We start from the raw sequence: 10,846 nt of genomic DNA, 5'->3' as shown, positions 1-10,846 counted from the left end.
AGGTGGAACACCAGCAGCTTTGGCTTTGTTTTTATCCATTTCACTCCTCCTGTCCCTCCTTTTCACCGATCCCGGCCAGCTCCCATCCCTGGCCGTGCAGCAGGAGGGTTTTCCTTGTCCCCAGCAATCCCGGCTCCAGCGTGGAGCCCAGCTCAGGGTTTCTGGAGCACGTGCTAGGAATGGATGTGGGGGTTAGATAAATCCCTGCCCTTCGCCTCTGGCAGCAGGCAGGAGCTTTATTGAGGGCGGCAGCCCCCCAAACCCACTCCCATCCCCAAGTTCTTGAATAATGGCTGATTCAGTCTGTTACAGAATGAATTATTTATTTAATGGACACAAAACTAACAGACAGAAGACTTAAAATAAACTAATACTGCACAGGAATAAAGATAAAAAGAGAAACTAGCAGTAGATATATACAGCGTGGGGTTGAAGGTACCTATTATTAAAGGTATCCATTAATGTTACAGCTAGTGAAGAAATAATAAAATTCAGGATTCAGTGTATCTTACCATCCAATTGCTGGTGGGGCACACATGGAGATGCTTTCTCTAAATCCCCAGGGAAGTAACTGTGGAATCTGTCTCCAAACTCCAGGGAGAAGTCCTTTACACCTTCAGGGTGTGTGAGTAGAGGTTTCTGCCTCTGGTGACTTGTGTGTCCATTATAGTTGGTAAAAGATCGTCTCTCAGTCAAGAACATTGTTTTTATCTCTTCGCACATCTGCCCTCCAGACTAAGATGCGGATTCTCAGCTGGGCCCATCTGGTGCAGGAGATGATCCCTTCGGGCCTTTCAGCCCCTGGGTTATCTCTTCATATCTGCACCAACACCTTCCCAAACTGATGAGGATATTCCTCCTGAGCCTGCTGATGATCCTGTTCCCATCCCTGCTGATGATCCCGTTCCCATCCCTGCTGATGATCCTGTTCCCATCCCTGCTGAGGATCCTGCTCCCATCCCTGCTGATGATCCTGTTCCCATTCCTGCTGATGATCCCGTTCCCAGCCCTGCTGATGATCCTGTTCCCATCCCTGCTGATGATCCTGTTCCCATCCCTGCTGATGATCCTGTTCCCATTCCTGCTGATGATCCTGTTCCCATCCCTGCTGATGATCCTGTTCCCATCCCTGCTGATGATCCCGTTCCCATCCCTGCTGATGATCCCGTTCCCATTCCTGCTGATGATCCTGTTCCCATCCCTGCTGATGATCCTGTTCCCATCCCTGCTGATGATCCCGTTCCCAGCCCTGCTGATGATCCCGTTCCCAGCCCTGCTGATGATCCTGTTCCCATCCCTGCTGATGATCCCGTTCCCATCCCTGCTGAGGATCCCGTTCCCAGCCCTGCTGAGGATCCCGTTCCCATCCCTGCTGATGATCCCGTTCCCAGCCCTGCTGATGATCCCGTTCCCATCCCTGCTGATGATCCCGTTCCCATCCCTGCTGATGATCCCGTTCCCATCCCTGCTGATGATCCCGTTCCCAGCCCTGCTGATGATCCCGTTCCCATCCCTGCTGAGGATCCCGTTCCCAGCCCTGCTGAGGATCCCGTTCCCAGCCCTGCACAGCCCCTCTTTGCTGCTGTGTCAGGAGCGTTCCCAGCCCTGCAGCTGGAATTCCCAGCCGCACTCCCAGAGCGCTTCTGGCACTGCCTGGCTCTCCCTTGCTCCAAAGGAAGTTTCTGTCCCCGGTTTTGCTGCTTTCCCTGCAGTGGGACACCGGAGGCTGGGCTGGAGCAGGATGCACAGAAGATAAACTCACACCCCTGCTTGGATTTAAAATGAACCCCCAAATGATTTAAACCTCAGGCCTTTCCAGGATTTTAAAACTGGATGTGCCTTGGTGATGGTTCTTTGGGATCAGCGGTAATTCCAGACCCAGCTGGGATTTGGGACTGTGGTTTTCCACGCTCCCTGCAGCAGGGAGCTCACAGGACCTGTGATCAGTGGTAGAGAGCGGGGACAGTGTGCTGCCTGTGACAGGGAGCGGTGAGCTGATGTCCCCTCAGGCCGGGGGCTCCAGCCCCGCTCAGCTCTGGGGATGTGCAGAATTTGTAATTCAGGCCTTTCCCTGCTCATCCAGGGGTTCTCCTAAGGGTGATTTACAATGATTTTTTTTAACTGCCGGGGAAGTTCCAGAGTGCTGGAGGAAAGCTGAATTTGTATCGCTGCTCAAAAGACCCAAAGTGGTGAAAAAAGCGCAAACTGGTGCAAAAAAATCTTCTGTGGATGCTGTTTACCAGCATGGATACAACCTCAACATGGCACTTAGGAAAAGGTCTAAACCCTAATTAGCTGCTTGGGTTTGGGATGAATTTATTAATTTCCCTTTCCAGGGGTGAATGAAGTGCTTGTGGCTTTGCCCCAACTTCTTCTCCATTTTTTTTTTTTTTGTTCAGAAAGAAGCTCCCAAATATTGTGTGGGATCAGAGGGAAGCTTCAAGGACCCTAAGGAAGGAGAAGAATTGTTCAACACCTTCCTTCCATCCTTTTGGTAGAGGAGGACGGGATGGTCTGAAAGAGAAAAATGAAGAGCAGACCTGGCAGAGCTCAGCTCTTTGAACTCCCACCCATTTGGGGCCTCATCTCTGAATTTTCACAGGGGATAAACAAGATTTGGGCTTGGCTCAGGAGGGATGAGGTTCCCAAATCAGGAGGAGCTCCTGGGTGGTGACGAGGCTCAGAGAAGCTACAGAGCCACCACGGGTGGATTGTAAGTGCATTGGCCATTTTCCCAAAGGAAACCTCATCCTTCAGATCTCCTGGGATTTCTTTTGGGCAGTGGGGTGGATTTATTTTGGGCAGGAGGTTGGAGACTGTGTGCTCTGGCTGCCCAGTCACAGCTGATGGTCACTCTGGATGTCCAGTTATGGCTGATGGTCACTCTGGCTGTCCAGTTTCAGTTGACGGTCACTCTGGCTGTCCAGTCACAGCTGATGGTCACTCTGACTGCCCAGTCACAGCTGATGGTCACTCTGGATGCCCAGTCACGGCTGATGGTCACTCTGGCTGTCCAGTCACAGCTGATGGTCACTCTGACTGCCCAGTCACAGCTGATGGTCACTCTGGATGCCCAGTCACGGCTGATGGTCACTCTGGATGCCCAATCACGGCTGATGGTCACTCTGGATGTCCAGTCACAGCTGATGGTCACTCTGACTGCCCAGTTTCAGTTGATGGTCACTCTGGCTGTCCAGTCACAGCTGATGGTCACTCTGGCTGCCCAGTCACAGCTGATGGTCACTCTGACTGCCCAGTCACGGCTGATGGTCACTCTGGATGTCCAGTCACGGCTGACGGTCACTCTGGCTGCCCAGTCACGGCTGATGGTCACTCTGACTGTCCAGTCACAGCTGATGGTCACTCTGGCTGTCCAGTCACAGCTGATGGTCACTCTGGCTGTCCAGTCACGGCTGATGGTCACTCTGACTGCCCAGTCACGGCTGACGGTCACTCTGCTCTCCCCAGCCGCCGTTCCGGTGCCGCCGTGTGTCACCGCCTCACGCTCCCGCAGCTCCTCCCGCCACCCGCGGCCGTGGGCACCGAGCCCGGGTGGCACCGGGGCGCGGGCGGCGCCGGCGGGAGCCCCGTGCCCGCCCGCCGCAGCCCCCCAGCGCCTGCACCCGCTCCCCCGGTTCTCCCGGGTGGTGCCCGGCCCCTGCACCCCTCGGACCATCAGTGAAGCCCAGGCTGGGGCAGATGACGGAACATCTGGATTTGGAATTCCTCTTGGAACCTGGGACAGGGAGAGCAGCGTCAAGAGCACAGTGGGCTTTTTTTTGTTTGTTTGTTTTTGCTCAGTGGCGTTGGGTTTTTGCTCCGTGGGGTATTTTTTTGCACCTTGGGGTTGTTTTTTTGTACAGTAGGGTATTTTTTTGCTCGGTGGGGTTGGTTTTTTTTGCTCCGTGGGGTATTTTTTGGTCAGTGGGGTTGAGTTCTTTTGCTCCATGGGGTATTTTTTGCTCGGTGAGGTTGGGTTTTTTGCTCCGTGGGGTATTTTTTGCTCGGTGAGGTTGGGTTATTTTGCTCATTGGGGTATTTTTTGCTCGGTGGGGTTGTTTGTTTTGCTCATTGGGGTATTTTTTTGCTAAGTGGGGTATTTTTTGCTCAGTAGGCTATTTTTTGCTTGGTGGGGTTGATTTTTTTTTTGCTCAGTGAGGTTGGTTTTTTGCTCAGTGGGGTTGGTTTTTTGCTCAGTGGGGTATTTTTTACTCACTGGGGTTCTTTTTTGCTCAGTGGGGTATTTTTTGCTCAGTGGGGTTGTTTTTCGCTCAGTGGGGTATCTTTTGCTCCTTGGGGTTGTTTTTTTTGCTCAGTGAGGTTGATTTTTTGCTCAGTAGGGTATTTTTTGCTCAGTAGAGTATTTTTTTGCACCTTGGGGTTGGTTTTTTGCTCAGTAGGGTATTTTTTGCTTGGTGGGGTTGTTTTTTTTTGCTCCATGGGGTACTTTTTGGTCAGTGGTGTTGAGTTTTTTTGCTCCATGGGGTATTTTTTTGCTTGGTGAGGTTGGGTTTTTTGCTCCGTGGGGTATTTTTTGCTCAGTGAGGTTGGGTTTTTTTGCTCATTGGGGTATTTTTTGCTCGGTGGGGTTGTTTTTTTTTGCTCATTGGGGTGTTTTTTGCTCGGTGGGGTTGTTTTTTTTTGCTCATTGGGGTGTTTTTTGCTCGGTGGGGTTGTTTTTTTTGCTCATTGGGGTATTTTTTGCTCGGTGGGGTTGGTTTTTTTTGCTCATTGGGGTATTTTTTTGCTAAGTGGGGTATTTTTTGCTCAGTAGGCTATTTTTTGCTTGGTGAGGTTGATTTTGATTTTTTTTTGCTCAGTGGGGTTGGTTTTTTGCTCAGTGGGGTATTTTTTACTCACTGGGGTTCTTTTTTGCTCAGTGGGGTTGGGTTTTTGCTCCATGGGGTATTTTTTGCTCAGTGGGGTATTTTTTGCTCAGTGGGGTTGGTTTTTTGCTCAGTGGCGTTGGGTTTTTGCTCCGTGGGGTATTTTTTTGCACCTTGGGGTTGTTTTTTTGTTCAGTAGGGTATTTTTTTGCTCGGTGGGGTTGGGTTTTTTTGCTCCCTGGGGTATTTTTTGGTCAGTGGGGTTGGGGTTTTTTTGCTCATTGGGGTATTTTTTTGCTCCGTGGGGTATTTTTTGCTCAGTGGGGTTGGGTTTTTGCTCACTAGGCTATTTTTTGCTTGGTGGGGTTGATTTTTTTTTGCTCAGTGAGGTTGGTTTTTTGCTCAGTGGGGTATTTTTTACTCACTGGGGTTCCTTTTTGCTCAGTGGGGTATTTTTTGCTCAGTGGGGTTGTTTTTCGCTCATTGGGGTATCTTTTGCTCCTTGGGGTTGTTTTTTTTTGCTCAGTGAGGTTGATTTTTTGCTCAGTAGAGTATTTTTTTGCACCTTGGGGTTGGTTTTTTGCTCAGTAGGGTATTTTTTGCTCGGTGGGGTTGTTTTATTTTGCTCAGTGGGGTTGGGTTTTTGCTCAGTGGGGTTGGTTTTTTGCTCAGTGGGGTTGGTTTTTTTGTTTGGTGGGGTTGGTTTTTTGCTCACTGGGGTTGATTTTTTTTGCTCAGTAGGGTTTTTTTGCTGGGTGGGGTATTTTTTGCTCGATGGGGTTGGTTCTTTTGCTCAGTGAGGCTGGTTTTTTGCTCAGTAGGGTATTTTTTGCTCAGTGGGGTGGGGGTTTTTTTGCTTGGTGGGGTATTTTTTGCTCGGTGGGGTTGGTTTTTTTCCTCAGTGAGGTTGGTTTTTTGCTCAGTGGAGTATTTTTTTGCTCAGTGGAGTATTTTTTTGCTCAGTGGGGTACTTTTTGCTCGGTGGGGTTGGGGTTTTTTTGCTCAGTGAGGTTGGTTTTGTGCTCAGTGGGGCATTTTTTTGCTCGATGGGGTTGGTTTTTTTGCTCAGTGAGGCTGGTTTTTTGCTCGGTGGGGTACTTTTTGCTCGGTGGGGTATTTTTTTGCTCAGCGGGGTATTTTTTTTGCTCGGTGGGGTATTTTTTTTTTTTTTTGCTCGGTGGGGTATTTTTTGCTCGGTGGGGCTGTTGTCGCTCAGCAGCCCGATCCTCTCACGCCTCCCCTCTGGTTCCAATGCCTGCAGTGACACACAGTGGTGATGGGCTCCGCTGTGCCACGGCACTGCCCGGGCCGGGGGACACCGGAGGCGCTGGAGCGGCGGCCGCCAGGCTCCCCGGGCACGGGGATCCACCTGCTGACGAGGGCCGGGCTCCAGGCTGCTCCTCACACGGCCAGACCAGGGAGCTTTGGCGCTTTCACTCTCCCATCCAATCTGCTGCCCATTTCCCACGGAGTTTTCTGCCAATCCGCAGGGAACTGCAGGTCCCCTAAGCTGATTTGTGCCACAAACGCCGCACTCAAATCCTCTTTAGTTTCTGTGACAATGCAATTATTTTTATTCTTTTTCTTTTTTTTTTTTTCTTTTTTTTATCCTTGTGTAAGCAGCCAGGAAATAAAAGTTGGGTTTTGGCTGTTGTGCTTCCCCTGTTCCTTGCGCTCCTGGAGCGCCCAGCGGGCAGAGGCGGCCCCGTGGTTCCTCAGAACATTTTCCATTGTCCCTGGATGCGTTCACTTCCCATTGGCAGGTGTGTGCAGGGTTAGATGCCGTAGATGCCGGTTTTCCCCACGATTATCCCGTTCCGCCATTCCATTGTCTCGTTTCCAAAGGATTTTTGGATTTCTTTCTTCTTCCTCACCTGCTTGGAGAAGAAAAATGATCACGAGGAGAAGTGCTGGGATGTCTTCTCACTCGAGCTGGGGATGGAATCACAGAATCCCGGACTGGTTTGGGTCGGGAGGGACCTTAAAGCCCCATCCTGATCCATCCCTTGGGCAGGGACACCTTCCACTCTCCCAGGCTGCTCCAAGCCCCGTCCAACCTGGCCTTGGACACTTCCAGGGGAGCTTCAGGCAAGCTCCTATTTCCAAATCCCAGCCACTGAAAAAATAAAGAAAATACTGATCCTGATCTTGTCAGAAAGCTCTGGAAGTCAGGGGCAAGCTGCAAACGAACGCCTTGAAGAAGGCCGGGACCGCTCCACTTCTCGAGGCCGATCGCTCCGGGCGGCCGCGGGGGCCGCGCTGTGCCCGGGCAGGCTGCGGCCGGGCGGGCGGCTCCCGGAGCCGGGCAGATGTTCCGGATCTCCCCGGGCCGCATCAACGCGCTCCTCGCCGCCCAGCCACCGCACCCGCGCGGCTCAAGGTCAAGCCGCTGGCAGCTCCATCCCTCCGGAGCCCGGGCGGAGGGGCGGAGAACGCCCGATCCCTTCTCCCCGCGGTGGCAGGGGCCGGCGGCCGCGGGACCCGGTGGTCCCGGGGGGAGCGGGGCGGCCGCGGGCGCGCAGCGATGCTGGGCTGCTGCTGACATTTCCGCCTGCGAGTGCCCAGCCAATTGGCGGGGCTGGAGCAGCCACACATGAAATATGATGATTTTCAGGAGGAGGAGGAGGAGGAGGAGGAGGAGGAGTGGGGGGGAGAGGGCGGGAGAGCCGCCGGCTCGCATGCCGGGGGCTGCGCACAGCGTGGCCGGAGGCGAGAGCGGCCGGAGCAGCCGCAGCACCCCGGGGATGGCCCCGAGCACTGAGCGGGAGGATGGCACCGCCACCCAGGTGGGCCGGGCACGGTGGCACCACGGCCGGGGGACGCTGCCCGGGGGCCTGGGGACGCGCAGCTTGGGGGGGATCTGTCCTGTCCCCCCCCGACCCGACGGCTCGGCGCTGTCCCCGGCGAGCTGTGCCGCGCACGGGGCCACCGGCGCTGCTTAGCGGAGGGCTGAGCTCTTTTTTTGGGGGGGGGTTTGGTCGGGTTTGGTAAAAACCCGGAATGCCAGCCCTGGAAAGGACGCGATGTTGCGGTGCCAGAGCTGCTCGGTTCAAACTTCGCAGCCCGGTCCTCGGTTTGATGGGAAGCACTTGACAGAGCTGCTCTGTGCCTGGCGTTAACCCTCTCCCAGCTCCGGCCGGGCTGGAAACTGTTAATCCCGAAAAATTCACTCGCAACAAATTTAACCCCACTAAGGAGCCACGGCAGAACTCCGGGAATGGCATCCAGCAGCTGCTCCTTTTTATAATGACTTTGCATTTATCCCCGAGCCGGCTGGCGAGTTCGCACTTTATTATTATTATTATTATTATTATTATTTCCCCGAAGGGGAGGGGGTCCGATTAAAAATAATAATCATACAATAACATTCCCGAGGCAACCCTGGGAGGGCAAACCACACCTCCGCCGTGCTCCGACTGTGCCACCGCTGCCGCTTTATTAATTTCCCTGCGCCGTGAGTGACAGTCCTCCAGAAGTGATAATTGGTGCGCTGTGTCTTTAAAAGGTTAAAACCCTTTTCAAAAAGGCCTCGACTCATAGTGGGAAAAGACAAGAGAGGCTTTGGCTGGCTTTGGATCCAGAAAACAGCTGCTGATTAGAGTCTGCGTCTTTGGGCTGAATTTATTACATATTTTTCAGCAGCAGGGATTCTAGGAGGAAGCTTCCGTTTGGGTTTCTTGATCGTGGTTTATTTTTATTCAGAGGAATAACAGAGGAAGGATTTGTTCCGGCTGGAGCATGCTCACAACCTGCAAGACCTCCCATTATTAAACTGCCTACTTTGGGCTTTAATATCCATGTGGTATTATTTTTTTTTTATTTTTATTAGCGTTATTATTATTTGGCAGCGTGCATCTCTCTCTATTTTTTTTTCCTTAATTTTTTTTTTTTTTAAATAATTTATTCGGAGAGGAAGCTGATCTCGCAATGAGCTTTCTCCTTCCTTACTTGAAACAGGTGCTAATGAAAGAATGCAAATAGCACCGGCTGAGCCGAACATTTCATAAAGAAGGGAACAGCCACCGACCCCAACCGCTCCGGGATCTGCCCGCTGGCCCCCGGCAAAGGTAGGCACGGGGGCTTTTGTCGCTTTTTTTTTTTTTTTTTTTTTTTTTTTTTCCTGTTGTTCTCTGCGTGGATCTTCGGGGATTTTTTTTCTTTTTTTTTTTTTCCTCGCCCTTCCTTCCTTCCTCCCATCCCTCCCTCCCTCCCCGGCTCGCTGCGGGTGCCCCAGCCAGCCGGCCAGGTTGCATTTCTCCTCCCCGGAGGTGTCAGCGCGGCGTCCCCAGCCCGTGTCTCCGCGTCCCCAGCGGGGGTGGCCGCGGCCACGGCGCCGGGCGAGCGCCCCGAGCCCGCGGCGAGCGCGGCGCTGTCACCGAGCCCGGCCCCGAGCCGCGGCCCCGCCACGCTCGCAGCTACTTTGCCGCTTAATTAGCCCTGGCTGTCGCATGAATTTATCGTCGCTTGACAGCAACTTCATTTTCTCCCACCGTGCGGGCAGGAGGAGGAGGAGGAGGAGGAGGAGGAGGAGGAGGAGGCGATGAATTGGCGCTGGCTGGTGGGAGGCGATCGCGGGGTGTGACAGGGACGTGCCAGCCGGCCAGGGGCGTGCGGAGGGACACGGGCTCGGGGACGTGTTGCTCCGGGGCCGGCCGCGTCCTCCCGGGGCCTGCGCCGCTTCCATCCCTTCCCTTCCCTTCCCTCCCCGCTGCCTGCGGCTGCTCCCCGATGCTACGGCGCGGAGAGAAATGCTCCAGTTGAAAAAAAAAATAATAATAATAAAAAAATCCGATTCCGAGGCTGATTTCAGCAGCGAGGTCCCTGCCGGTGGCTGGATCCCCGCACAAAGCGATGGGGTTGGGGTTTTTATTATTTTTTTTTCCCTCCTCCTGCTTTGATTTCATTTGGCCGTAGCATTGGGGGATCAGCCTGCCGGGTTTGTCCTTTGGGAAGCCCGAGTTCTTCCCGGTGTTGGAGGCAGGTGGAGGCATCCGCAGCCCCTTGCGGTACCTGCCCGCGGCTCTGGCCGGCTTCTGCGCCGTGCTCCCAAGCCCGGGCTTGCAGCAGGGACTGCAGTGGCCTCTCCAAGGGCCAAATCCAGCCCTCCTTGGGATGATCCAGCTCCTCCGGCTGTGGGAGCCTCCGAGGGCAGGGATTAGCCCTTTGTCTGGAAGTTTGTGTTTGTATTTCGGCGTGTTTTAAGTGTTACAGATTTCTGTTCTGGCCGGGATATTTGGAGGGGTTTTGCCTGAGCGTTCGGGAAAGGATCTGCGAGAAAAAGTTTCCCCCGATGAGTTGTGCGAGCTGAGGGTGGGCAGCACGTGAAACAAAATATTTATTTTACATAAACAGCCCCTGGAGGCTTCCTCCAGAGAGAGGACTTGGGAATGTCTGACCTGGCAGAGGAAAAGTACCCAAAACTCAACGTGCAGCCTGCTCTCTCCGTCCCTCCCCCATTCCAACAGCGGATGATTTTTAATTAAGAATTTGATATGGGGTGTGTGCGCAGGAAAATAGGATTAAAATGTGTTCTGGAGGCAGCAGGATGGGAATACTCCTCTGCTCCTGGTTTGGGCCGGATGAGGGGCCAGCAGCACCTCGTGTCCCCTGCCTGCTGCTCTAAAAGACAAATCCAGGTGCTGATGGCTGCTGGAAACCCCCAGCCTCGGGCTCTGGGATGTGAGAACATGGATTTTTCCCAAAACCTCGTGTTCCCTGTGCCGAGACAGCTGCTGCTCCTGCAGGATTCATTTCTCGCCGTGACAAAGACGGAGTTTGCCCAATGCTGCTTTTTAAAAAAATCTTTCTTTTGGAGATCGCAAATCCTCTGAGCTGTAGCAGCACATGGGGGGGTCTGGCTTTATTCCCTCCCGCTCTGGCTCAGCCGGAGCGCTCGGATCTGTCCCGGCAGTGCCCTGTGCTGCTCCTCCCCGTGCCCAGCACTCGCTCTGCTCGGGAAAACCTTTGGGGTGAGAAACCTCCCAAGAAAGCCGGAGTGAGTGGTGGCTGAGGGGGGACAG

General features: G+C 53.5%; 1 protein-coding gene across 6 annotated transcripts in view; it reads left to right on the top strand.

Moving 5' to 3' along the window:
- Positions 1 to 7,519: 7,519 nt before the first annotated feature.
- HIVEP3 (HIVEP zinc finger 3) overlaps positions 7,520 to 10,846 on the top strand; it is a 270,464-nt gene continuing 267,137 nt past the window's right edge. For 5 of the 6 annotated variants that reach the window (XM_040086055.2, XM_040086054.2, XM_040086052.2 and 2 more), the window contains exons 1-2: positions 7,520 to 7,612; positions 8,784 to 8,893. The gene's annotated coding sequence lies outside the window, so the exon portion shown is untranslated. Of the gene's footprint in view, positions 7,613 to 8,773; positions 8,894 to 10,846 lie in introns of those variants that run through there. The other variant, XM_058423552.1, reaches the window with a different exon arrangement.

The sequence above is a fragment of the Hirundo rustica genome, chromosome 25, assembly GCF_015227805.2.
Source record: "Hirundo rustica isolate bHirRus1 chromosome 25, bHirRus1.pri.v3, whole genome shotgun sequence".
In the NCBI taxonomy this organism is placed as follows: domain Eukaryota; kingdom Metazoa; phylum Chordata; class Aves; order Passeriformes; family Hirundinidae; genus Hirundo; species Hirundo rustica.
The sequence above is the reverse complement of the archived record's forward strand: the minus strand, read 5'-3'. Positions and strand labels throughout refer to the sequence as shown.